General features: G+C 45.1%; 1 protein-coding gene across 1 annotated transcript in view; it reads left to right on the forward strand.

The window, feature by feature from the left end:
• Chn2 (chimerin 2) overlaps positions 1–26,890 on the forward strand; it is a 259,080-nt gene that overhangs the window by 35,325 nt on the left and 196,865 nt on the right. The window lies entirely within an intron of this gene.

A 26,890-nucleotide genomic window follows, 5' to 3' on the forward strand; every position in this document is an offset into this window, starting at 1 on the left:
ACTCCCAGAACCATTGCCCCTCTGTCTTTAAGAAAAGGATTCTTTCCCTCCCTCCTTCTTCCCTCTGTCCCTCCTTCTCCCTTTCTCCCACAGAACTACTAACAGATATAATTACCGTGTTTAGGAAGCAGTCGTTCTTACATTTCTCAAGGTTCATTACATTCTGTAGCTATGGAGCTGAAGCTGCTGTTTATCTCCACCTCAGAACAGAGGCATCTCTTTTTGCAGTGGCAGGGTCTGGTGGAGGCCACCCTTCCCATCTGAGTCGTTGGCATCTCCCCTCTGTGTGCATTCACATATCTTAGAGATGTTGAATGCTCACAGAATGCAGGATGCCATTAAATTTTGCAGGCTTTTCTCTGCACTATTATTTATACTTCCCATGAAAACTTCAGTTATTTTTATGGCAGACATTACTTTAAAGGAGCAGTGGTGACAGTGACTTTTCATGGATTATTTCCGCCGGATTGTTTTCGTGTGTCTATCACACAGCCCCAGTTTTCTCAACACTTAATATTAATTTTCTTTAGCCTTTCTTTTAGCTTAAAAGTATACCTTATTTCTTTTACTTCCTTTTACTAGTAAGCATTTCTGGGGCTTTAATGTTAAAGAAAAAAATTCACATAGGTTCGGTGCCATTTTCCAGGGTTTGAGTCCCCATGTTTAACCCTCTTATTCTGCCAGCAAAGTCGTCACATGACCTACACAGGGATTAGTCTCTTTGTACTGTTTTCTTTTCTAGGAAATGCCAATAAAATTTACCTAATTCCTAAGGTGAGCATATAGTTAAATGGGTTAAACCACAGGATTTGCTTTGACTTGAGTCCAGAGTGTAGAAATTGCTCAACAATGACAGCTATTATCATTGCCTGCATTGTCGTGTTTTGAGGAATAAGAATTGTGTCAAAACAGCTTACCTTCAATGTCCCTATAAAAGCTCACAGTAGAAGTAGGCACTTAAGGAATTCGTTAAGTATTTATAGTAGTCAGTATAATGTTCCCCAGTGCCGGCATGTAATCTCTGGAACCTTCAAACATATGGCTGAGTGGCAATGGGGAGAAGAGTTGGCAGACAGAATGGAGACTGCTATCGGCTGACTGTGACATGGGGAGATGGCCCTGCCTCTCCCTGGTGGACTTGAGGTCTTCACAAAAAGTCCTTGAAATGTGGGTGAAGAAGATGGAAAAGTCTGGGTCAGAGCAATGAAAGGGAATGGGCTCTTCATTGCTGACCTTTTCATGGATTATTTCCAGAACCCCTACTTAAGGAGTTTGGACAACCCTAGAGTCTAGAAAGCAGAAGGAAAGGAAAGTTTTCTTTCTCATAATTTCTACAAGGAGTGAAGTCCTGCCAGTACCGTGGGCTCAGCCCATGAAGCTCCATTTCAAGCTCTGCCCTACAGAATGGCCAGGTAATAAACGTGACTAATATAAAATGACCACACATGTGGTAATTAGTTAGGGCAGCAATAGGAAATTAATAGTGACTAGATGACTGAATTAAAAGATTGATTGTTTGAGGTCGTGATACCATAGAATGATAGCTTCCATTATGTTAACAACTCATGAGGAATTACTTCTTAAAGCAGTGAGGCCTGCTTCTTTCAGATTCACTCCTTTATACAGCTCACCCTCACAGTCATAACCTTTTTCCTAGTGTTAGTGAGGCCCACACACCTCTTTGAAGCCCCCATTGGCCTCAGGTTTTAACTTTAGACTTGAGTGGGCCTTGTCAAAATTCAGAAACATTTTCCTTGTGAGTGTAGGGAGCAAGCTTGACTGTCTGAGTAATTGGTGCCTTGAAATCTAAGCAAAGACTTTGTGGATGTTCATCAATGCTACAAGATAATTTAGAGATTTGAACCCTGTTCAGTCTACATGAAACTCTTACACCTTATTTCCTATGACTTGGTCTTCCGTGGCAGTGCCAAGTCCCGAGTCATGTGACTCTTCTGTCACTATGTTGTCAGTTGCACGAAGAGTGGGGAAGACTCCTTGTAAGGTTGTTGATTTGAAATCTAATGTGATATTAGTGGGATGGTCACCTTTTCTGTACCTTGTTTGCAATAAGGCACCTAGAGCTTCATCAAACAGGGAATGCTAACATTTAATGTAGGAGGAAGTGGGTTGTTTAGAAGTCTGAAAAGTTCTGGTCCATGGTCAATACCAGGCCTGGAATAGTAGGGATAAGAGGCGCTAACGATGAAGACCTTGAGTTTCTTCTTGCCTTGTGAGGCCTAGAGCCTCCCCCTGGTCTTTGTTAAAAAGCAGGTGCCTTATGGAGACATACATGTTGCTAACATTTCTACTGCATAGATTTATCTGATTTGCCTGAGGGATGAGCTTTTGCTGGAGGAGAAAAGCACCTCAGAATCTCAACAAGAGCCCACAGGGGATGGAGGGGGAGGAAGGATTTCTGTGAGAATATAAGAAAGGATGCTAAGAGTATCACAAGGCTTGGTGACCAATGCCAGCTGTCATCTTGGCCTTTTCTTTCACTAGATTCAGACTCTACCTTTCAAGCTCCCTAAGGACATACAGGGAACATGGTTACATGTGATTAGTACAGACCTGGTTAGAAACCCATTTTTAAAACTTAATACATACACCAATGCTGTGACTGTGTTGGAGTTTCTTATGGCCCCTTCAATGGAGCTCACCATGGTTGATTGTGGGTTTACATCTTTGCTGTTCACACAGTTTTACTGACTTCCCATTTAGGCTCAACCTTACATAGAATTGGCTGGGTTTAAATGTGAGCTGAGAGCTATGTGTTGCTTGGTAACAAATCATTAAAATGTAATAGCCGAACTTGTCCCAAATGGACTCTTCTGTAGTTCTGGAAGGTTTGAGTTCTAAAGTGGATCATCAGGGTTGCAATCCTTTTGGAGGCGCTAGGGGCGAATCTGTTTCCTCACACTGTCCAGCTTCTAGAATCCTCCCGTGTTCCTTGGCATCACTATGACCCATGCTTCCCTTTTCTCATCTCCTCTTTTGGACTCTCTTGCATTCTGCCTGTAAGGCAGTGCTTCTCAACCTTCCTAATGCTGTGACCCTTTAACACAGTTCCCCATATTGAGGTGACCCTCAACCATAAAATTATTCTTTTCTGCCTCTTCATAACTGCAATTTTGCTACTGATATGAATTGTTATGTATTTTCCAGTGGTCTTAGGTGACCCCCGTGAAAGGGTTGTTCAACTGTCAAAGAGATCAGGACCTACAGGTTGGGAACCACTTGTGTAAGTTCTTTAAATTACCTTAGACTCGTTCAGACAATTCAGGATAACACCGCATCTCAAGTTCCTTAGTCACACCTGCATATTCCCCGTGCCAACTGAGGTGACATATTCAATAATTTCCAAGATCAGGATGTGGTCCTCCTTGGAGCCATTATTCTATTAGAAGGTGACAAACCAACATACACTAAGTAGCTGCTCTCAGAAAAAGTCCTAAGCCAAGACCTCAGTCTCACCCTGTTCTGGAGGAGATAAGCCTCCATCAGGCCAAGATGGCCCATTTTCGATTATGGTGCATATAATAGAAAATGCTCAATGTAAATAGAATTTCCAATACCTTATCTCACCCTTGGCTCCATGGGGAAGGGTGCTGGGGAAACAGATTTCTCATCTCTGGGCCTTGCCTTTGCAGGTCTGTAAATTCCTCATCAGATTCCTGATGGTTTCAGTAACTCATGCTTTCATTGCCTTTTAAAGTGAACCTCACACTGCGTTTCCAGACAAACATGAGATGCTTTTTAGCATGCATCTGTCTAAAATGGCTCTGAATATCTCAGCTTTCTGTTTTCATAGTTCAGAGTTATCCTGAAACTTGTTCCACTCAGATAGCTTCAAAGGACTGGTTAAAAAGATAAACTGGGGAGGAAGCGTCTCAGATACTTTCTTGGACTTCTTCCCATCCTACATCTCCTCCCCAGGCCAATGCCAAGAGGAACTCATGATACAAGGGTGAGCCCGGAGGCAGGAGAAATGCCGTGAGCCAGAAGTTGAGCAATGGAGCTGGAGACATCCAGGGCCAGCCAAGCAGAGCTTCTCAAGCCTGAGAGGTGAAAGACGCAAAGAGAAGATGAGCTAGGGGAACTAAGTTCCTGAGTGGGGAAATTCTAGTTAACAGTCTAGCTCCAGTGTGCTTTGTACATGTGTCTAAGGGGCCAGGGCAAAATCCAACAGATGCCAACCCGATGGTTCCTGCTGCACACATCCTGTTACATGGTCATTGAAGAGCCTGTGCCTCTACTCTCTGACTGTCGGCTACTCACCCACACTTGAAGATCTACCTCTTTCAAAGTTGAAGTTTAAATCTAATATATCTGTCATCTTCTGTGGTCACATACTCAAGAAAAATACTTGATTGTCCTTCTCATGGCAATGATTATAGGAAAGTGTGATCTTAATATATGGGAGATACAGAAGAATTGCATCCATCCAGATATTTATTAATCGTCAGTGATGTGCTCAGTGTTCTACCAGGCACTGTGAAGATGGTAGCCAGTGGAGCACAGAAGGTACCATGTCTGAGAAGCCTGCCCTCTGGCTGGGAGCAACAGACAGTAAATAAAAGCCGATAAAGTTTAGGGAAACGAACAGGAAAGAGGGATTGGAGAGATGGTTACTAGCACTTGTCGAATTCAGGATCAGTTCTCAGGACCCACATGGTGCTCACAACCATCTGTAATTCCGGATCCAGGGGATCCAGATCCCCTTTTGACTGCCACAGGCACCACCCATACTGGTTCACTTACATAAATGCAGGCAAACACTTACATACACAACATGAGTAAATCTCAAGAAATAAAATAAGTGAATTAGAATCTTTAAAATAGGATAAAGATATATTATGATTAGAATGTAAAATGTCTTTCATAGGCTTATCTGATGGTAGCTTATCTCCTCCAGAACAGGGTGAGACTGAGGTACTAATTTAAATGGCTGAAGAACCCTTTGAAAATAGGGCCTGCCTGTTAGACACAGGACACTGGGAGTGTGTCTTTGAGGGTCTTACCCTTCTTCTGGACTCAGTCTGTGCATTCAGAGGCAGTTGGCTGCCAGCCTCTGTTTCCATACCTTCCTGGCCATGATGGAATGAAAATTCTCTGAACCGGTGAGCTAAGATAAACCTTTCGTCCATTCAGGTGTACACTGTCACATCAGTGAGCAAATTAATGACTAAAAACAGGGATCTAAGATATTGGGATGCATTGCTTTCAGGATGATGGGGGAGGGCATTCCTGAAATGGGAACTTCTTTATAAAGCCTAAAGGATATGCTGGAATTAGTGTGTACGTGTACACACACACACACACACACACACACACACACACACACACACACACACACGTACATATATGGGGGAAAGAAGAGCCCAGCTCAGTGGAACAATACCAAGGCATTGAAGTGGAAGCATGTTCTGCATGCTTGAAGAAGATGGCCGGTGTGGCTGAGTATTGCTGCAACAGTAGATGAAGCCGGCGTGCGTGAACACAGAGTAATTCTTAAGTTAGGGGAGATCGTCAAGGCACCCTTAATGGGTTTGTTAGGGGAGATCTTAAAGGCACTAAGCAATAGGAGCTCACTGGGATGTGCTAAGCTAATGATGTGACCTGACCTATTTTTACAGAATAATCCTGGGCTGGGTGTTGAGAAGAGAGGACCTGGCAGAATTAGGGACATCTGCTGGGAGGCTGTGCCAGCAACCCAGGAGATAAGCATTGGCTCTGCCCAGAGACATGGCAGACTGGCTACTGAGGAGAGGTTGGGCTCTGAGACTTTTGAAAGCAGAGCTGCAGCTGGGTCCCTTAGAGATGAGCGTAAAACAATTTAGAGTTGAGGAGGCTTCAGAGTTTCTGGAGGATGATCGGAAACACTGTTAATTGAGTTGGAAATCAGGGCAGGGGGAGCAGATTTGGAGGGCCCCACAGACACCGCAATTGAAACATTCAGTGTGATATACTCAATAGGCACGCCAAGCAGAGTCCTGCATACATGGTTCTACAAGTTAGAAGAAAGGGAATCTAAATTTACACGCACGCACGCACATACCAAAAAAGCTATCCGCCACTGTAATGCTTCCTCAAAGCACCACTTCTAGACTTTACTTGGCACTGCCCTTTGTAGCATATCCCATCCTTGGTTTCGGTAGCAAAGAACTCACAAAGGCCCATTGTTTGTCTTCGAGTGTAGCCCAATGGTAGATCTTAGAGTAGCGTGTGTGGATTGCCCCTGGTTCAGTCCTAGGGCAGCGAAAGGGCTGAGACTGGTTTTGACCTCTAATCCAGGGCTTCTTTCCTCATTCTGGTCTGGGTCCTTCTGCTCCCATCTCGTTAGACCACAGCTTGGCTTCTCTTACCAGTCCTTGGCTGGAGCTTGCCAACCCAACAGCCAAGTCCCAGGGAGGCTCTGTAATTGAGGGAAGTGGAGCACGCAGTGGGCGGCAGAACGCATATTCTGTTCCCTCCAAGCACCTTGTCCACAAGGGCACCCCTCATCTTCTTGGTCTTCTCAAAGTTAACACAGAAAGATTTTTAGTGCCGAATCTCTTCATCCTTAACCATTGGTAGCTAATCCAAACTTTGTTGTTTTTTTTTTTAAGATCATGCAGGCCAAACAAAATATAGCCATGGCCCATATCCCTTCCACAGGCAGCCGGCCTTTGACCACTGATATCTCGTTGGCGTGGCGAGCTCGTTGCACTTGCGGTTTGGCCGCTGGACAGCACCATTTTCCATCTAGGTTTTACTCCAGTGAAGATTGAGGGCATGAACAACTTCCCAGTCGAGAGGTTCCTCAAGGATGCTGCACTGTGGGTGCGGCTCTCTGAAAAAATGAGGCGCTTACCTCAGGCCCCTCGAAGAGTGGTTTTCTAGGCTCCTCCATCTCGTCTTCCCATCACATCCCCCTGCACAGGCAGGATGAGTATTGACCTCATCTGTTAGGTGAGACAGGTAGGGGCAATTGAATCAGCACCTCTTTCATAAATGGTGAGAGAGATTGCACAATAGTAGCCGGGCACCCATTTGAGTGTAAAAGTAAGTCTCAGGGCAGGTCTGAAAAATTTCCTCATTTATTTTCCTTCAGTTATGTATCGAGCATCTGCTAGGTGCCACTTATTTTACTACGTGCTTTATATATAGAAAGAGATGAAATGCAGTCTACTCCTCAGAGATACACAGCCTTCAAGAGGAGACTGATGTGACAGGAACAAATTCAAGTGTGAAAGGACTTCAGGGGAGGGGAGGGGAGGATGGAGAGAGAGAAGAGAAGAGGGAAGGGGTGTGTGTGTCTGTCTGTCTTTGAGTGTGTGTGTCTCTGTGTGTGTGTTGGGGGGGAAGGAGAGGAGGGGGGGAGGGGAGAGCATGCTTTTGATGAACTGGATTTAGCTCAGTGGTAGAGAGTGTCTTTTGGATGCACAGGCCCTGGATGGATCTCCAGCCAACAAAAAGAGCAAAGCCTTTTGGAGTGGCGACAGCTGAGACAAGGTTTTAGAGTGAAGGGGCATCTCCTATGAGGAAGAGCATGCTGAGGACATGGAGGAGTTGAGGACCTCTGTAGTTAGCTACTTCAGAAACTTCCAGTGTGAGGAAAGCATGAACCAGGAGGAATGGGATATAGGGAGGGGACTGCCCAGGGGAGCTTGTCCTGAGAAAGGAAAGAGGCCCAATGTCTTCCTGTCTGTTACCTGAACTCAAGTGCAAACTGGAAGACCAGAGTTCAAGGCCAGCTTCTGACTGCTGGCCTTGACAGCAGGTCCCAGGGGAACGTGAGTGATAAGAAAATAAACAGACAGACAGATGGACAGGACAAATTTACTAGCCCTCCAGGCTGTGCAGGAAACAGAATCCAAAATTCCCACGTTTGGTGCTAATGTTCTTGCCAGTATATCCTTTCAGTCTCAAACTACATAATTTAAATAAGCCTGAAGTTAATTGCAGTTCGTTGTGATTGCTGAGCTATTTATAACACCGAAGTGCTAGGAGTCAAGCTAGGACCAGTCAGGATCCAACCGATCTGAACACTGAGTGCCTGCCTCTCTTTTTTAAAAGAAATTGCCTTGTGAAACCCTACCCTGGATTGTTCTATTGTTAACATGGATGAGGGAACTTCCTGCTTTTTTTTTTCCCTTCAAAATTTTTTTTAGTGGTTTCTACGCTGAAGAGGAAACACTAAGTGGGGCTTAATTTTAAGTCTATTGGCTGCAACACTGTTTTCTTCCTCCCGACACACACAGTCCCCCTTCCCCGACTTCTTCATAAGTGATGTGTTTACTTATTTACGTTCTGTTCCACCACCCACTCTCACTTCCCAGTGTGGGACTTCCCCTTCTCCTTTCTCTTGTAATTTCGACACAGAGCAGAAAGTGTTGGGAAGAGAAACTGGCAGAGAAAGCCAAGGTGCTGTGGCGAACCACCCTGACTTTCTGGGGACAGAAGCTAGGACATCATGAGGGACACAGCTTGCCTCTCACACAGAGCCACGGAGTGAGGCACTATCAAATGATTCTTGGAGTGGCTGGATCTCTGCTTTGCTGTCCCGTGCTGTGAGAATCTCTAAGAAGCTTTTCTGTATTAAGACTCTGAGGTGAAGGTGCTAGTGCCCTCTGACCTCCAGGAGCAGAGACTCTTGTTAGCAGAGGCTGCTAAGGCTGGGCTGCCCACTGTTCATGAGAACTGAATCTTTGTCTAGGCCTCTAAGTCTCTCTCAGTCTGATTCTATGCTACTCTACAGGCCAGATTCCTACACACTGGCCAGGCCATGTTACCCACAGGTTCTAGAACATGCTCCCCAGTGTTCCACCTCATCTAAATAATCTGGGCATGCAGTGACTTCCGCCTTCTCTTTTTTTTGCTTATTAATAGCCTATCAGAGTATCATAGAACTTTTTTATAGGACCTGTATGACTTTAGACTTACTACCTTTGTTATATGGTCCTATGTTAGTTTGTAAATTCATGGTGGTAGGACCTATGCTTCATGCCCCTACTGTGACATTTCAATGTATCACCCAGCTAAGAAAAAGGGGCTAACAATTTCTTTGAAGAGGAAACAAGCTCGCCAGAACACTGAGAGAAATACAAAGAGACTTATTTAGGTAAGTGCATACTTTGTACCCATTGGTTTGGGGCAAAATACACTGTTGGATGCTTAGTGGGGATTAGCAGTAGGAAACTACCTTCCAGGAGCTAATGGCTGGTCAATAATATCAACGACAATTGCTAAAAAGTTGCATTAATTTTATGAATATCCTTTATCATATTTTCCCATATCCAATTCATTCTTAGAACAGTTCTTGGAGACATCATCTCTGTTTACTGGTGATACAACTTACCATTGAGAGGTTAAGGAACTTGCCTATGGCCACGCAGCTGGCGTGGTGATTCTGAGGGACACTGAGGAGCGCCAGGACCTCTCTGGTAGAGCACAAGGCAAGGATGGGCAGCTCACTGTGCTTCCTTCTGCTTTTTCCTGTCCAGTCATTTGCTCACTCTTCAGGCTGCGTGGAGCGCTCTCCCTGTCTCTATGTCAGCTTCTGGAAATGCTTCCTCTGCTTCAACCGTGAAGGTGTCTCTCTGAAGACCTCCTTCAAAGCTTGAAGTTGTTGTTCCCAACTGGGCACCTGATAGTGTGGGCCCATGTACACATGTATACACAACATGCCATTTTAATGCTAAGGTCAATTCTTCCACTGGGATCCTTCTAGGGAGAAATAAAAACACAATAAAACGTGACCAGAGCATCTACCTCTGTATTTGTCAGACTCTGGCAGAGCCTCCCAGGAGACAGCTATATTGCTCATAGCCAACCATTGGACTGAGCACGGAGACTGCAATGGAGGAGTTAGAAAAAGGACTGAAGGAGCTGAAGGGGTTTGCAACCCCATTGGAAGAACAGCAATATCATCCAACTAGACCCCTCCAGAGCTCCCAGGGACTAAATCCCAACCAAAGAGTACATATGGAGGGACCCATGCCTCTAGCAGCATATGCCTTGTCAGACATCAATGGGAGGAGAGGCCCTTGGTCCTGGAAAGGCTTGATGCCCCAGGATAGGGAAATGTCAGGGTGGGGAGGCAGGAGTGGGTGGGTTAGTGGGGGAACACCCTCATAGAAGCAGGAGGAGGGAGGATGGGATAGGGGGTTCCAGAGGGAAACTGGGAAAGGGAAAGGGGATAATATTTGAAATGTAAATAAATAAAATATCCAATAAAAACAAAGAATGTCAAGGAAAATGAAAATTCTGTTCTATTCAACAGGTGTTCTGCAAGAGCTTGGTTATAGAGAGAGAGCCCAGTGTAGGACAACTTCTTCCTGTTTTATAGGAGAGCTGTGGTGACACCCACGATGAGGTCATTGTCTGGGTTTATGTTGTAGAGAATGGCTTCTTGTCTAAAGCAAGAGATTCCTAGAGGGCTTTGTTTTCTTCTTTCTCTGTCCTGTAGCTGGTCCTTATTTGCACAACTTTAGGGGAAGGGTGAGGGGGCCAGGCAATAGCATTGAGTGGACAACTCCCAGAGGAAGCCTACTTGCTAGAGGAGCCAAAATGGACCTCTGTAGGGGGGTTACATTTTTGTGCCTCCGTGTTTCTAGAGTGGAGAGTCACGGGCAGGCACTGACTGGCATAGCTCCGACTCAGTGCTTCAGTCAATAGGTTGTTGACTCTGGTGCATGCCATGGTCTTGGCAGCTGCTGCAGTTTCAATGATAAGTAAGGCCCAGATGGTCCCAATAACTGAAGAGTGAATAGTGGTCCCAAGAACTGAAGAGCATCATGGTCCATTCCAGATTCTGTTCAATAGCCTAACCTAGACAGCCTCTGAACACCAGACATTAGGTCAAGGCCCTGGCAGATTTTGTGTCTGGTCACAACTTGTCTTCTCACTCTAACCTCATATGGTAAAAGGGATGAAGGATTTCTCTGTGGTCCTTTAATAGAGGCGTTCATTTCATTCTTGAGGGCTCCACCCTGTGACCTAATTGTTTCCTGGTACTATCACTCTGGGGGCAGCAACATAGGACTAGCAGGGATACAAGTGCTCAGTGTTCAATGGTAGAGTGTCCCGTGTCATGTGTGGGTCATGATGAAGTTATGTGCAAAGGTTAGAGACTAGAGGAAGATAAACTCTGGCATGTCAGGAGTGTCCCAGAACATTCCGTGGTGATGTCCTGGCTGAACATGGTCTTCTGACAGATGAATGGTCTTCTGGAAAGCCGAGGAAATGGGCATTCTTGGGGAGATCAGTAGGCTTGGAGGTCTGAGTAGACAATGATGTCACCATTGGCAAAACAGGAGTGGGAGGAGTGCGGACAAATGGGTCTGTTAGAACCATACATTTGAGACTTTTCTTTTAAAATAATGCTGATACTACTCAGTACCACAGCTAGCAAAAGAAGACAGAACAGGCCTTTCCTCTCTTCTGCAAGTTCCACGTGCACAGGGGTGGATTCCCCTTCCCTCCTCGTCATTTATGAATGCTGCTTCCCAACCTCCTCTACCAAACCAGGGACCACATGTTTTGCCAGCCTTCTACCTATGTCAGATTCCAGAATATTCAAGACTGCTGTAGCTCAAAGCTGCAAAACCACCCTACACAGAGAGAACCCTGTCACCCTAGCATTATCCAGCTCTGTGCCTGGGCCCAGAGGAACAGGGGCCTGTGTGGTTTTCCTTCCTACAAGATTACCAGCCCCTGGGTTATAGAAAAGAAGAGAAAACAGATGAAAAGGTTTAGCGTTCCCAGTGATGCTTCCAAAGTCCCGACTTTCTCTCATCTAGATTTTACTTCCACAGTATCACAGTCTGAGTCATGGGGACAGGAGCGTGGACAGGCTTCTATTGTTACCTGGCCAGCCTCCCCTCCCAGTGGCTTTGCTTTTCCAACTAAAAACAGAGCAAAACAAAAAATGTCAAACAAACCAAACATTCTCTATGTTCCTTAGCCTCAGCTGGTCAAGGGTTAGAGTTCTCTGTTTTCTTGGAGAGCCTTTGTTTTCATAGCAAAGGCATTGTTATGTGGGAGCCCTATGCTCCCTGCCTTGGTTAGGTACAGATTGGAGAGCAGATACAGAGACTGGCAACTAACAGTGAGGTGAATTGGCAGCCAGGGTGGGGATGGGGATGAGAGTGAGGGTGGGGGTGGAGGTGTGGATGGGGGTGGGGGTGTGGATGAGAGTGAGGGTGGGGGTGGAGGTGTGGATGGGGGTGGGGGTGTGGATGGGGTGGAGGTGTGGATGGGGTGGGGGTGGGGGTGTGGATGGGGTGGAGGTGTGGATGGGGTGGGGGTGGGGGTGTGGATGGGAGTGGGTGTCCTTGAGCTAGAGAGAGACCCTACCCATAGCTGGGAAAAGCTGCCTTCCATCTGACTCTGTTGGAGGTGATGGAGGTCTGTCAGGCTGTTAAAGGGGCAAGATCAGGGAATCTGGAGAGGAAGTAACAGACAATGGTCCCAGTCCCTAAAGGTTCTGTGTTGTAGGGGGATGGGGGAGTTGTTGGTTACCAGACCATTAGATCTGAGCTCTAATCTGGCTGCCTAGGACTCTGGACCTCACCATGAGACCTACATTCATCCTGCTTCCCTACTGACCCAGCCCTTTACATCTGCCTCAGTTCACCAGCCAGGGTCTCTTAGCAGTGTTAGCGGCCAGGCCTTCATTTCTTCTGACGCTGACACCTTGGTGTGGGCCCGGCATCTCATGCTGACTGTCTTCACAGTCTACACGAAGTCTACTGTCTACAGTCCCTCCCACTAGGCTTGCCTTTGGACCACTATCAGATAGCCTTTCCTGAAAGATGGTTTCTCTGCCACATTCCTGGTTCTTACATAAGGCCTCCAACCTAGACTCTCCAGTGTTCTGATTCTTTCCTATGGGTTCCCTCCAGCAGTGGATTCCCATAGAATCAGTAGATTCCCCAGAAGACTATACTGGGGAGCTTGTTAAGCTTGTTAAACATACACTCCTCAGTTCCACTGTGGGTGGGCCATTATAGTAAGTTGGGAGCAGGACCTTTAATAGGCTGACTTGTAAACTCATTTGACAGCATGGTAGCATATAGGACAGGCCCAGAATCCGGGGCCTTTGCCGTGCTATTTCAGGTCCTGCTAAATCTTCTCTCATTCAATCTTTCTTCTGTCCAGATCAGGTATGGTTACCTCCTTGAGGGAAGATAAGAGTCCAAGAATCAATTGTCTTTTCTCGGGGTGTTGGTATAGCTCTGTGCTAGAGGACCTACCTAGCATGCTGATGCCCCGAGTTCAATCTCTAGTACTGAAAAAACAATATTTCTCCTTCTGCCCCCAGGATACAGAATGGTCCCATGATACTACTCGGTCTCTCATTCCCTACTTCCTGTAAGTTCCTTGAGTGTAGACAGTCCATTCTACTCACTGGTTTCTACACTGTAGCTCCCAGGAAGTCAGCGATGTTAACAGCCACATCAGTATGGATGGTGTTCTTCAGATAATGCAATAAAAATGTTCCGGTGTCACCTTTACCTTTGTGATGTTTTAAAGCTATCTGGAGAAAAGACACCCTAACAAAATATGAATATAGACCCCAACTTCTTAAAAAAATTAGAAATGCAAAGTTAAACAAGCATCCTTTTTAGCTATAAAGTAATTAACCACAGTGATTTTTATAGTCTTGCCCATGAGGAACGTATATGGCTTGTGAATACATCTGCAGTCCCAACACCTTCCTGACTGAACTTCAAGTTAGGGTCAGGGTTTGTTATCCATTCCTCTGCCGTGTGTAGCTGTTTTTCTCAGCACCAGAGGTCCAGCTGGCTCAACCTGCTGTCAGCGGTTCTCGTGCTGAGTCAGTCTCAGGGAAGGCTCCATACCAGGAGTTAAGCCATTTAAAACACCTTTGCTGAACCATTCCCATCTTAAATATCCTCTTATCTGCATTGCTGAAATGAAATTATGTATCCATTACCAAAATGAGATAGGAGGTTTACTGGATCAGAGCTGCTTCCTTCCTAATCCTTAAACGATCGCAGGTTCTTCTTCCGTGAGTCTGTAAGAGAATTAACGTTCCCTTTTAATCCTGAAATGTTGAGATAGGAGATTAATCTGCTTAGGTTTTATCAATGTGTGATGTGTGCCCATCTCAAGCAGGGACTGCCAGCAGAGAGTCCAACTGGGAAATGTACAGAGGCAGGAGTCCCTGAACTCCTTCACAGTTTATACCCTTGGGTTTGTGAACTACGGGGAAGGTCATCAAAACGGAATAAAAAAATACTAAAATCCCTTAGGTATTGGTTATGCATTTACTATGCAGAATGCTTTATAAGCACTGAGATTTAAAGTAAAATACCTTCTATTATAATACTACTTATATACTTTCATATACCTTCTAAAAAGAAGTAGGGGTGTTATAAACAAGTAGCACCTAGCACGCCAAGTACTGAATAAATACTGAGTTGTATTTTTAGGGAAAGCTGCTTTAAGGAACATATGCACACAACTTTAGAGAAAATAAGTTAAGGCACTCTACACCTACCGATGATGTCTGGATAAACAGGTTTCATGCGCCCCAGCACCATGTTCTAAGATTCAGATGAAGGGGTTGGCCTCGGCTTCTGTTAGCTGTGAATGTTTATTTGCAAGGATGAAAGCGAAGCCAAAATTGCAACTAGTTAGATATTCACCATAGAAACGGGATCTGATTCCACACCACTCGAGGCATGGTAAGACTTGATACATGGTGCTTATTTTAAGTACTCAAACAATTAAAACCTGGATGAATTATTCAGCCAAACAATGAGAAGCTATGGGTTTTTGAATGTGCTTTTTAAATTTATATTGATCTTTTTATATCTGTCTTTGTCCTGCGTATTACTACCATGGAAGCAGATCGGACACATCGTCCTTAAACTCTGAGCCGTTACACAAGGTTGGTGAAGGCAGACAATGGGATGAAGTAAAGGCTTTGCCAGCGCTGAAGTGGGAAACAGAAGCACGGGGAGGCTCGTGCACATCCAGAATCTCAGAATGTGATCTCGGTTGGGAAAAAAATGTCTTAGAAAATGTAATTAGATGTAATTAGTGGATACGATATGGTGCTGAGTTAGGGTGGGGCCCAAGTCAGTCTGATTAGTGCCATTCTAAGAGGAAGCTCACACACACACACACACACACACACACACACACACACACACACACACACCCCAGAAGGCTCTGTAGAGATGGAGGCAAGACTGGGGTGCTAAGAGTTGGCGACTAATAGAAGCAGGGTATGACAAGGATAAAAGGGCTCTCTAGAGGCTTCAGAGGGACTGTGGCTCACATAACACATAACAAGTCCCTGATGGTGGACTTGCAGCTTCCAGAACTTCATGAGAATAAAATTCCCTTCTGTTACGGCCACCAATTTGTGGTTGCTGGCTTGGAAGCCCAGAAAAACCATTGCAGCTACCTGTCAGAGATGAACTTTTATGCCCTGAAGCACCATTCCTCACTTTATAGTGGGCATGATCAACCTACCACACAAAGAGTGCACTGGACTACCTGAGACATGGCAGGAAAAGTTGCTCGAAACACACAGAGAGGGTGTATGTAGGTAATAAAGGGCCATCCAATCATGGAAATGCCATTCTATGAGGACGCAGTTTTCTGTGATGGAGAAGAAATAACACAGGCAGGGAGTGACAGAAGCCAAGCCAGGGTAGCTTCATCAAATAAGCATTTCCTAGATTCCCACATAAGCTGCCTGAGGTGTGCCTCCAGGGCTGGTGGGCACCAGGATCCTTCTCTCTGCTCTTACCCGATGCCTTCATGCTGGCTAACTGGAAGTGGCCGGCTTACCTCTAGCCTCCCCATATATTCTTCCAGTAAAGAAAAAAGGGGGTGCCACTGAGGCCAACACTAAGAAATCAAAAACTTTCCGAGAACTCCTCAGCATGAACTCTATGATTGTCACCGGAAAGATCTGGATCACATGCCCAGTGGATCAGGGCTGAGAAAATGTAGCTTTGAGGTGTGTTTAGGGGTCCTATGGACAGACAACTCATGGGTTTTACAAGCATCTACTGGAGTCGGGTTTATAGACCTAGCTATGTGGATTTAAATTCCCATTCTAAGCCTTCCAGATGTTTACAATTCTGATAATAAACAAGTTACTCATCCTTTCTCTCTCAGTTGCTTCAGTGATAAAAGAGGGGTGATATTATTATTCATTACTTTGAAAATCGCCTGAATTAACTAACTAGCTCGGGTGTTAACTATAGTCACCTCAGCGTTTACGAGGAGTTTATTTCAAGAAGACACCCTTTCCCCAAATCTGGGTGCTCAAATCCGAAGTTGCATGGTATCTACATATAGCCAACACACTCTTCCATGTACTCTAAATTGCCTCCAGATGATTCATAAGACCTAAGGCAAGCGAATAATTGTCATACCAAATGATTTAAGGAAAAATGCCAAGGACAAAATGTACATCCTTAGTAAAAATGCAAATGTTTTTCCAAGAAATGTTCCCCCCCCATATGTGATTGGTTGAGTACATGGACACAGAGCCCATAGACAGAGAGGGCTGAGTAGTGCTTGGCTCTAGTCAGTGCTTGAAGGATGAAGCTATGTGTTTTCTCCTTGATGGAGGTTATATGAGGGCAAGAAGTGTGTGACACACTTGTGTGGCAGATCAGAGCCCTTGACAGAGCCTAGTTCAGAGAGTGACATCATGCGATCGATAGAATAGTGCCTGAGGGGCCTACGATCTGTTCAAAATAATAGAGTTTCCGCTTCTCAAGTGAGATCTTGTTATGCAGCGGAAGCATGTGTTAAGTTGGGGACAGAGGCCCTTTATCCTGGCCTTTCAAGCCTCAGGCCATCTGGTTCGCCTCTCCTGAACTCTGCATCATTCCTGAAAGTTTCTCTCATCTATAAGGTACATTCAGAGGGAATGGGCAAAGGGTGGATGACAAGAGTCATGGCTGATCAGTGTTGCCATCCCAGGCGGTTAGAAGTCTAAGCAGAAAAGCCTTCACATGAGGAGACTTGAAGACTCAGAACTGTTCCGTAGTGGCTGCCTTGATACTGCACTCATGTTCCTCATTGGTTTTATTGGGGAGTGACCACCAGGAACTCCTGTCATGGCTGCGCCAGGCAAATCATGCATTCCATCTCTGTAAGAGACAGTCCTCTCCTGAAATCGACTGATGTGTCCTCTTTTCAATGCTTACATGAGCAAGTCTGCTTTCTCAGAACTTGGTTTGCTTTTAGACTTATCTGTGCAAAGGAACCTGGGATATGTAGTTTTAGCTTTCCAATTCCTGCCATATGGGTAGATTTGCCTAAAGGACAATCATGAGGGTGCTTAGCCAATGAATGTAGCCAGCACAGAAGCTATTTTGAACCTCTGTGCAAAGTTATTCCAGAAAGCCAGCTTGGAGATTGCAGTGAGGGGAGTCACTGGGAGGAGGGACAGGAGGAAACTGGTAACAATAGCAAGAGCCTTCAGAGAAGACACTAGGGGATCGACAATGGATGAGGCAAGGACTGAGGAATAGAGAATGAAGAGGGTTAGAAGAAGGGATCCTAGCTGTGCACAGGTAGTTGGTGTGCACAGACTATCTGCTTCTGTGCTCCCTTTTTGCTTGGTAGGGGCTCAGTTTCAGACAGAAGCATGGCTCAGGTAGGGTCTCGGAGCTCTCAGCTCAGCCTCATCTTGGGGAAAAAAAAGTTGTCAGAAGAGGGGCGGCACGGCAGTTGCATTTGCAGTGTGCTACATGTGGTCTCTCCTGGCTGTCCCCCATCCCACCCAAAGGCTTCAGAAATGATCAGAAGCACAGGTAAGGGATGCCCGTCACAGCGAGGATCCTTTGTGCAAACTTCCCAGGCACAAGACCAAGGCCTAGTAATCTTCAGAGAAAGAAAAGCTTGCATCCCGTTTTCCTTCCTCATTGCTTCCCTTTTCTTTGTTTTCAGGTTAAGTTGGTGTTTTATAGACTGAGTGAGGTAGGACCAATGAACGATGAGTTGGAGCAGATCGTGCAGACATCTAAGATGTCAGGCTCAGGGTATTCATGTTCTGAAGGCCCTTCACACAATAGACCAGGCAGCCAGGATTTCTCCCAGCCCCGCCTTTCATGCCTTCTTTTTCTGTAAGCCACTGTGGAGAGTTTGACGGCTTTATTGACATTAGTTCTTTTTTTTTCAGCCTGTGCTCATCTTAGCCCTTTGCTCTGGTATACCTTGGGTATGAACAAAATCTCAAATGCAATCCCAGGCATGCAAAAACCATTTTCTAGAAACAGACACAGTTTAATACCATTAAATTCAATCACAAGTTACCAAGCCGCTTACAGGAACTTGCTTCCAAATGTAATCTAATCCAATTTACCCTTCCTTTGGTATTTAGGTTCCCGATAGCCAGAGCAAAAACAGACCTAGACGTTTCTCAGAGCGGTTTGACTGCCCGCAGGTGCCTGCTCTCTTCTTGAGCTTCCTCTCTTGACATCTCTGTGTGATGATGGAGTTGGCTATGACCTCTGGGTAAAATCGGTACTACCCATGAGGTGCTGTCACACTATAGCCTCAGATTTAAGTGATTCCAAGGGTGTGTCTCATGTCTGGAGTGAGGAGTCAGACTTGTCCTGCCCTCCAGCCCTGAGAGCTTCTGGGAGTCACCAGGTACAGTGATAGGGTGAGCCCGTTTCATCATTAATGGGACAGCAGCTTAATAAGACTCATTCCCGTTTGCTTTTTGCTTAATTATTTTTGACTGAAAATGTTTTTGTTTGTTTAAAAAGAGGAACTACACACGACTGTTCAAAAACAAGAGGGAAAACATTTTCCATCCTTTGCACTTGATACCAAAGGCAGCGTTTTACTATTTCTTTATGGTTTTGAGTACCCAGAGCCTAGAACACCCATAGGCAACCCACCTAAGTTATGATTTTATCACACACAAAAATGGTGGGAGATGGAGAGGAAACGATTTCATTTCTGTACTCTTCTAGAAGCTCAAGGGATTGTTTTGAACTGATTTTTTTTATTGTTGATGACTTGTTGACATATATTCGTTTACATGGCACTGGGTTCAGAAGGACATTTGCATCCAAATCTATAGTATGTTGAGCATCCTACCCCAAGCCCTTCTACCGAGGGCCACCCATTGGTCCCTTCTATTTCTTGTTCAGGTTTCCTTTCTCACCACACACACACACACACACACACACACACACACACACACACACACACAATTTCATGTATCTGTATAAAATCTAGGATCCACAAATGAGAGAAAATATATGCTGTTTATTTGGAGATTGACATAACCTGTTTGATATGCTCATATCCAGTTGCACCTACTTTCCTGCCCTTGTCAGAGCTGCAGTGAGCTTCAGCCCACTATCTATTCAGTAGCGTCAGGCTACTTTGACACAGGTGACTTCTTAGTGACTATTGAGAGCTGACCACTTGAGCTCCAGGGTTGGAGAACTTGAGCTCTCCAAGGATCCAGTCGCAAGGCCTATGAGGAAGAAGATTCTGGAGTCCCTTTAGGTCTCCTGAGAGGGTTCTCCAGTAGCCACAAAGCCCCCAATAGGAGCTGGATTTCAGTTTCAAAGGCCTTTGCCACTAGAAAAAAAATGAATCAAAAAGCATGCTACTTTCTTGAAGTCTAACCCAACCTTACAAGCACGGGTCTTCCTTGTGCACCCAGGAGAAAGCATGGCTTTCCTTCAGAGCCTTTGCCAATAAGGACAGGAGCTGTCAGCCGATCCTGCCATCAAAAGCCTCCCTTGCTTTCCCAGGGTGCTTGGCTAAAACTGGGACCTCCGAGCTTTGTTTACTTTGTACTCATCTTCTCTGACTTGGCTACCAAGAGTAATCTTATTGAAGACAAGTGCCAGAAGCCACTAAAAGTAGTCCACCCCATACCTACTTCCCTTTGGCTTGGTCACACATTGGTGTGATGTGATAATCACCACTTCCCAGCTTTCTGTGTGTTCTCTAGTGTGGCACCTGCAGGGCGAAGCTACGGAAGAGTTCAGGTCCAGTCCAGTGGTCTGCACTTGCTTGTCTTTTGGAGGCAACCATTCTGCCCTCTGTGTCTCACATGTCTGTCCTAACTGTTGTCTACCTTCTCCATCACTTCATTACTTGCTTTTCTCTTTTTCCATGGACTTATACCAGGAGAGTAGCAATAAACGTTAGGACCTGGACAACTCTGAATCCAACCAGGACATCTTATATGTATGTGCGTGTATGTACACATACCCCCCCCACACACACACACACACAGAGAGAGAGAGAGAGAGAGAGAGAGAGAGAGAGAGAGAGAGTGTGTCGGGCCTATGTCCTTTCCCTTGTGTTCTTATTATCTGCCTCATGGTGTCCTGGTCCCTTATTTCTATCCCTCAACTCTTCTGTACACTTAAGAACTCAAATGTGTTTGCAACTCTTCTACCATCTCTCTCTCCTCTTCATTCACGGATGGTGGCTCTCTCTACTGTGTAGGATGACTGACTGTACAATTGATTGTCCATAGTGCGTCTCTTGGCAATGAAGGAAATGCTAAGGTGACAGGAAAAACGATGACTGCCTGGGCAAGCCGTGGAGTATGTACACACTTATAGCTAAGTCCTGAAGAGCAGGCCCACGGAGTTTAAGGGTTCCTACCACTGGGCTACATGCATTTTTTTAGCTTTGTGTTCAAGAATTAACACAGGATTTTGCTCCAATTTGCTCATTCTTCTTGGCATGAGTCCCTGCCTGGGAACCTAGCAGCCTTTCTTGCTTACCTAGTTGTTTGGCTTCCCCCCAGGGACTGGTTAAATCCTATTTCTTTCATAAAATCTTCTAAGTCAGTTTCATCACCCTAGATTTGTATAGTTGTTTCAAAAGTACCCACTTGCTTTTTGTATGACTAATTTGACACAAATGGCAAATGAGGTGTTTTTAATAGTCGTGAGTCACACAGAGGTAACACATTACCTTGAACAAAGCTTCCAGAATGGAATCCAGAAATCTATCTCACTGAGGAGCGTGAGGCCGTACACAATCGCTGAAAAGGGTAACTTGAATTTATGTAGCAGAGCGCAAAAACAGTATTACTTCAGTCTTTCCGTCCACATTCAGGAGAAAAAATGTATTATGAGGGTATTTCTGAGGCAGTACTGTAATTCCAAAAGATTGGGAACAGCAGGCCTCCAGCTCTGGGGAATTCATTGGATGGACAGACTCTGACATAGCACAATGGAGTCCTATGCAGCTATTTAAAAAAGTAAAGGAAAAAAAATACATGTATAAATAGGAGATATATAGGACGGAGAGAAAGCAGAGGGTCAGGACTATGGTGTTGTGTGTTACACTGTGTAAAAAAGGCTAGCAAAGACGGGTGTTCGTCATGTGTTTCCTGTATATTCCTACAAAAACACCAAAGGCAGACAAAGCATATGCATGGGTGCCTGACACCTCTGCACCATTTTCAGAAGGAAACACTGTTGGCTGGCACGTGGAACTTCCAAGGCTGGGGGTGGTGTTCTGTGCCTTTCTTCACAGAGCTTCGGAAGAGAGGGCAGGAGGACCAAATGTTCCAGGTCTCCTTTAACGACACAGCCAGTTCCAGGCTAGCTGGGATTCCTGAGACTGTCTTTTAAAAAAAAGGCAAAATAAAGAAGGCAAAACTTCTAATTCTTATATGTATTAGTCAGGGTTCTATAGAGGACAAGGTGTGTGTGTGTGTGTGTGTGTGTGTGTGTGTGTGTGTGTGTGTGTGTATGTATTATATATAACAATATGTACATGATAAAGGGGACTTTACAGAACATGGTCCATATTGTCCAACCATGGCTGTCTACCAATGGAAGGTCTAAGAATCCAGGAGTTGTTCTGTCCATGAGGCTGAGTGTCTGTCCTGGAATCCTGAAGACATAGGCTCCAATGACAGTGTAGGAGGAATAGACTTGCTAGCGAGAGAGCAAACAGGTAAAGAGAGCAAGTTTCCTTCTTCCATGTCTTTTATCCAGGCTACCTCTGAGTATAGCCCAGGTTAAAGGTGGATCTGCCCACCTCAGAAGACGCAGGTTAAAAGTGGATCTTCCAAGTTCAAATAATTTAATTAAGAAAAACAATCTCTCACAGGTATACCCAGATGCTTGGGCTTTAATTAATTCCAGATGTAGTCACGTTAATAACCAAGAACAGCCACTACATGTCCATCCCTTGTCAACTTGAGGCACAATCATATCTCCTGTTGTCACACTTAATTTCCAAGTAAAAACAATAACTAGGTCATAATTATGTCTAACATGATATATAAATATCCCTTATACAACTGCAAATACATTATACATTTTAGAGTAGATGGCTCTGTCTCTTGAGGGACATTCCTTTAGTTTCTCAAACTTAAATATGATAACCACGTATACACACACATTCTTGACAAAATCTAACACAAGTACTCCTTTGCTTATAATAATAGATTGTCACCTGGCTTCAGCTGGTATTGGGAACTACCTCCCTTTACTACCCATTCTGCATTTTCTTCAGCCTCAGCAAGCATTCAGCAGGTCTTAGCTCTTTTCCTGGAGGAGTGACCCATACCTTCCTTCCTGCTGGGTCTGTGCCCTTTGTTATCCTGCCTGAGTTAGACTGCTATAGTTTCCCAGTGACTTTAATCACAGGACTTGGTAGCACTGAGAGATGCCCTAAAGGAGCTCCTGCACTCCAGGCATAATCCTTCTTACCTCCATTGTGGAGAAGCAGTCAGTTGTCCTTTGGTATCTGGATCAATCACCCCTCCTAACACAAACTTTCTTAGTGCTTAGTGCTTTCTTAGCCTGTTGGCTTAAGGGCATCAGAAGCTCAAAGAGGCCAGGGGAAAGGCCGAGCTTCCACTTCAATGGAATGTTCTCTGTGGCTCCTGGCAGGAGCACCTTCTCCTCTGAAACCAAAACTTCTAGGCCAGGAGAACTAAAGGTCTTAGGAACAAGAAGCAAGACTTTTCCTAGTGTTTTCTAGGGGTGTTAGTGAGTGGAACTATTTCCTCTTCCACCCCTTGATTCCTGGACCTGTGCATTCTGGCTACAGGAGAAAACATATCATCATACATTAGATATTAATTTAAAGCGTATACTGCCTTCTAGAGAGCCATGAATTCTGAAGACTTACACACAGCGTGGCGACTCTACTTAATGATCCTGTGTCATGCACTTGGGATTTGGGGACAGTAGATCTAAGTGGCCTCACTACCTGCCCCTATGCAAATGGTAAATGGTGATGGGTGGGACAGTATTATCTACTGGGCAGTCACTTCACAGTGTATGTGTGATACAGGTCACTATGCTGTGCACCTGGAAGGCACACACACATTTTAAATTGTAAGTTCCATCTCAGGAAAGCTGGGTGCAAAACAGACACAACTGAAATATAGGTGGAAACTAACGAAAAATGACTGTTTGCAGGAGGCAGGGATAGAAAGAAGACTCTTCTACGTATGTTCTATTTCTGTTTAGTTTTGGACGTGAGTCACACAAATGTATTATCTATGGGAAAATGAAATAGGTATAGTTGAGAAGTGTAGAGCATGCTCTCATCTGTGGAATAGAATGTGGTGTGCTCGACTTTGTGTTCCCTCCTTGAAAGTGTTTCCATAGTTTGTGGGCCCGAGTTCCTGCCTGCAGAAGGACATCAGAGAACTGTGCTCTGGGATGGTCTTTGGATCAGTGAGGGAAAGGAGGTTGGATCTGCGGGCAACAGACTGGAGAATGGGGACCTGGAGTGAGTGGAGGAAGCATCAGTTCCCCACCTTGCAACCATGGATGCCACTCTGCCAAGTAGCACTCCTTTCTGGGTACCAGAGGAAGCTAGCTTCCTGGCTTGGGCTCCCTCCAACTGCCTTGCAAATCTAAGAGTTTGGCGTTTGATTTTCAAGTTACTTTCCAGTCTGTTTATTCTGGGTATCATTTTTGCTTTCCTTGGTCACTATATGGTGGCTTCTCCTAACTGAACAGTGGCTCCCAACCTTCCTTATGCTGCGACCCTTTAATACAAGTTACTTATGTAGTGGTGAACCCCCAACCATACAGTTATTTTCATAGCTGCTTCATAACTGTAATTTTGCTTCTGCTATGAATTCTGTGTTTTTCTGAAGGCCTTAGACAACCTCTGTGAAAGGTGAAAGGGTCTTTTGACCTGTGAAGGGGTCATGACCCACAGGTTGAGCTAATCATAGAACAAAAGATCCTTTGTTCACCCTGTTACATTGTTTCACTCTGACAAATATAATTTACAGTCAGTGTTATCTACAAATAGTCTCCACTTAAAACACTACTTTGCAACTGAGTTCTACTCTCCTCCTAACACACCACGGCTTCTTGCTTTTATTGGTTTTCTTTGTCAAGCACCCACCCCCACCCCACCCCCAATGGCCTATGGGTTGAGGGTGTGGCATTACCGTAGTCGTGGATTAATCCACTGATTAGATCATGCAGAATGAGCCACTATGACTTAGCCTTCTAATTAGAGGGAGATTATTGGTAGTGTCTAATTGAAGGGCCTGTCTTGTCCTAGTTCCTCCTCCTCCTCTACTTTCTCCTGTGTTCTCTCTCTCTCTCTGTGTCTCTCTCTCTGTGTCTCTCTCTCTGTGTCTCTCTGTCTCTGTCTCTCTCTTTCTCTCTGTGTGTGTGTCTCTGTTTCTCTGTGTGTGTCTGTGTCTCTCTCTGTTCCTCTGTGTGTGTCTGTGTCTCTCTCTGTTTCTGTGTGTCTGTGTCTCTCTCTCTGTTTCTCTGTGTGTCTGTCTGTCTCTCTTTGTATGTGTCTGTCTGTCTCTGTGTGTCTGTGTCTGTCTGTCTCTGTCTGTCTCTGTCTCTCTGTGTGTGTCTGTGTCTATCTGTGTCTCTGTTTCTGTGTCTATCTCTGTTTCTCTCTGTGTGTGTCTGTCTGTCTCTGTGTGTCTGTGTCTGTCTGTCTCTGTCTCTGTCTCTGTCTCTCTCTCTCTGTGTGTGTGTGTCTATCTGTGTCTCTGTTTCTGTGTCTATCTCTGTTTCTCTCTGTGTGTGTCTGTCTGTCTCTGTGTGTGTCTGTCTGTCTCTGTCTGTGTGTGTCTCTGTGTCTCTGTCTCTCTCTCTGTCTCCCCCACCCCTCTCTCCTGTGTGCCCCCTCCCTCTCTTCCTCTTGATTGGCCTAAGGTGAAGCAGCTCAGCTCTGTTCTGTCCTCCCAACCCTGACACTTCTGCCTTACCACAGTCCCACAACAACAGGGGCCAAGCAAACATGAACTTCTTTAGTCATGGTCCAAATCAATCTTTCTTCCTTTAATCCTGTATCTCAAATATTTGCCATGACGACCTCACAGAATCATTCGGTCCAGGTGGTATTCTGTAGATGTCGAGGACTCCCTGCCTTAACCCCCACAGCCATCCTTTTGTCAATCACAGTGGGAATCCTTCATCCAGGGCTTTCTGGAACTCCCTATCCTGCTGGCTGGCTCATTACATTCCCTTTGATTTGTATGCTGCCTTCGGTCTTTTACAGGATGGGGAGGAAAACTGAGGCTCAAGACTGTGGGAGGTGCTAAATGACTGACAGGCTTAGGATTCCACATTGGCAGGGTCTCTGTTTCTCATTGGAAGATGCTTTGATTTTTCACTTTCTCTTCTGGAAATTCATGATTTCCTCGCATTCAGGCTCTGCTTCTTACAAACATCCTGTTTACCACCTGGAACTCAGTCTCCTGATAAGCCACAGCCTCGTTCTTCCAGTTCATACACTGTGTGCCTGTGCAACATTGTTTCGTTTAGAAACACCAATTCCTCAGGACCCGGGACTTACTCTTGGCTTTGCATCCAGGTGAAGTCTTTTTGTCTTGAGCAGAACTACAGTTCACTTACTTACCTTTGAGCCACAGAAATGTTTAGCAGGAAACATGGTTACAGTTGGCCCAAATAAACGGCACCTTTGGCTATACACACACGGGTCAACTCGTGGAAGACCTTTCTAGGGGAAACTGATTTGCAGGTTTTCATGATTCATCAGGACGTCGCCCTCCCTCCCGGAAGTGCTTGTTAGGAATCACGAGCACCTCCTTTTGAGATGAGATCCTGCGAGAGTGGAATGAAGGGCATGATGGTGACTGACTTGGTGTAGTTTATGAATACATTTCTATGGGAAATCAAATAACACTGGCCAGGTTGGTGTTCTCAGTGCACAGTGTGGCCTGGACAGCATCATATGCAAGTTCCACAGTGCTTACCTTGGCTGGAATATAAAGAAGCTATGCTCCAGAGCCTATCAGTGTGCTCTACTGGTGGCTGTGGGCTAGGACAGTAGTGGTAACATATGCCAGGAGCCTAAGAAAGTTATTCATAAAGTATGGTATGACAGGGGCAATACTGTGAAACATGCCATCTTATAGGACAGTGATTGCAATTGTAGATGCTTCCTTTTAGGCCTAAAAGTTTCCTGCTTAAAGTCTTTATCGCATTGAGAAAACGACACTTGCTTTGCTTTTAGTAATAATCTCCAGTTAAAACACTACTTTACAGTTGTATTCTGCTCCCTTTCCAGCATGCCTTGACTGTTGCCGGCTATTACAGTTTTCCATGTGAAGTATCCCCCTAAATGCTCATGTGTTGAAAGTGTTGCAGGGAGGCCACCAGAGATAACCACTCAAACACACTTCATGCCAATTGAAAGTCTTTATTGCAGCTGGCTGAGACTACATTCAGCTATTCTGGACCCAAGTGTAGTCCTAAGCATTTAAAGCAAGAGACTTTTAAAGGTAAAAAAAATTACATCCTGGTAATCTCACTTTGTAGCTAGTGGGGGTAGGTTTTGTGCAAGAAAGCAGCTTAACAGAAGCTAAGTTAGCTGGACAGTAGGAATAATCTCTCATGCACTGTGGAGACACGTCACCTGTCAATAAAAAGCTGATTGG

The sequence above is a fragment of the Rattus norvegicus genome, chromosome 4, assembly GCF_036323735.1.
Source record: "Rattus norvegicus strain BN/NHsdMcwi chromosome 4, GRCr8, whole genome shotgun sequence".
Taxonomy (NCBI): Eukaryota; Metazoa; Chordata; class Mammalia; order Rodentia; family Muridae; genus Rattus; species Rattus norvegicus.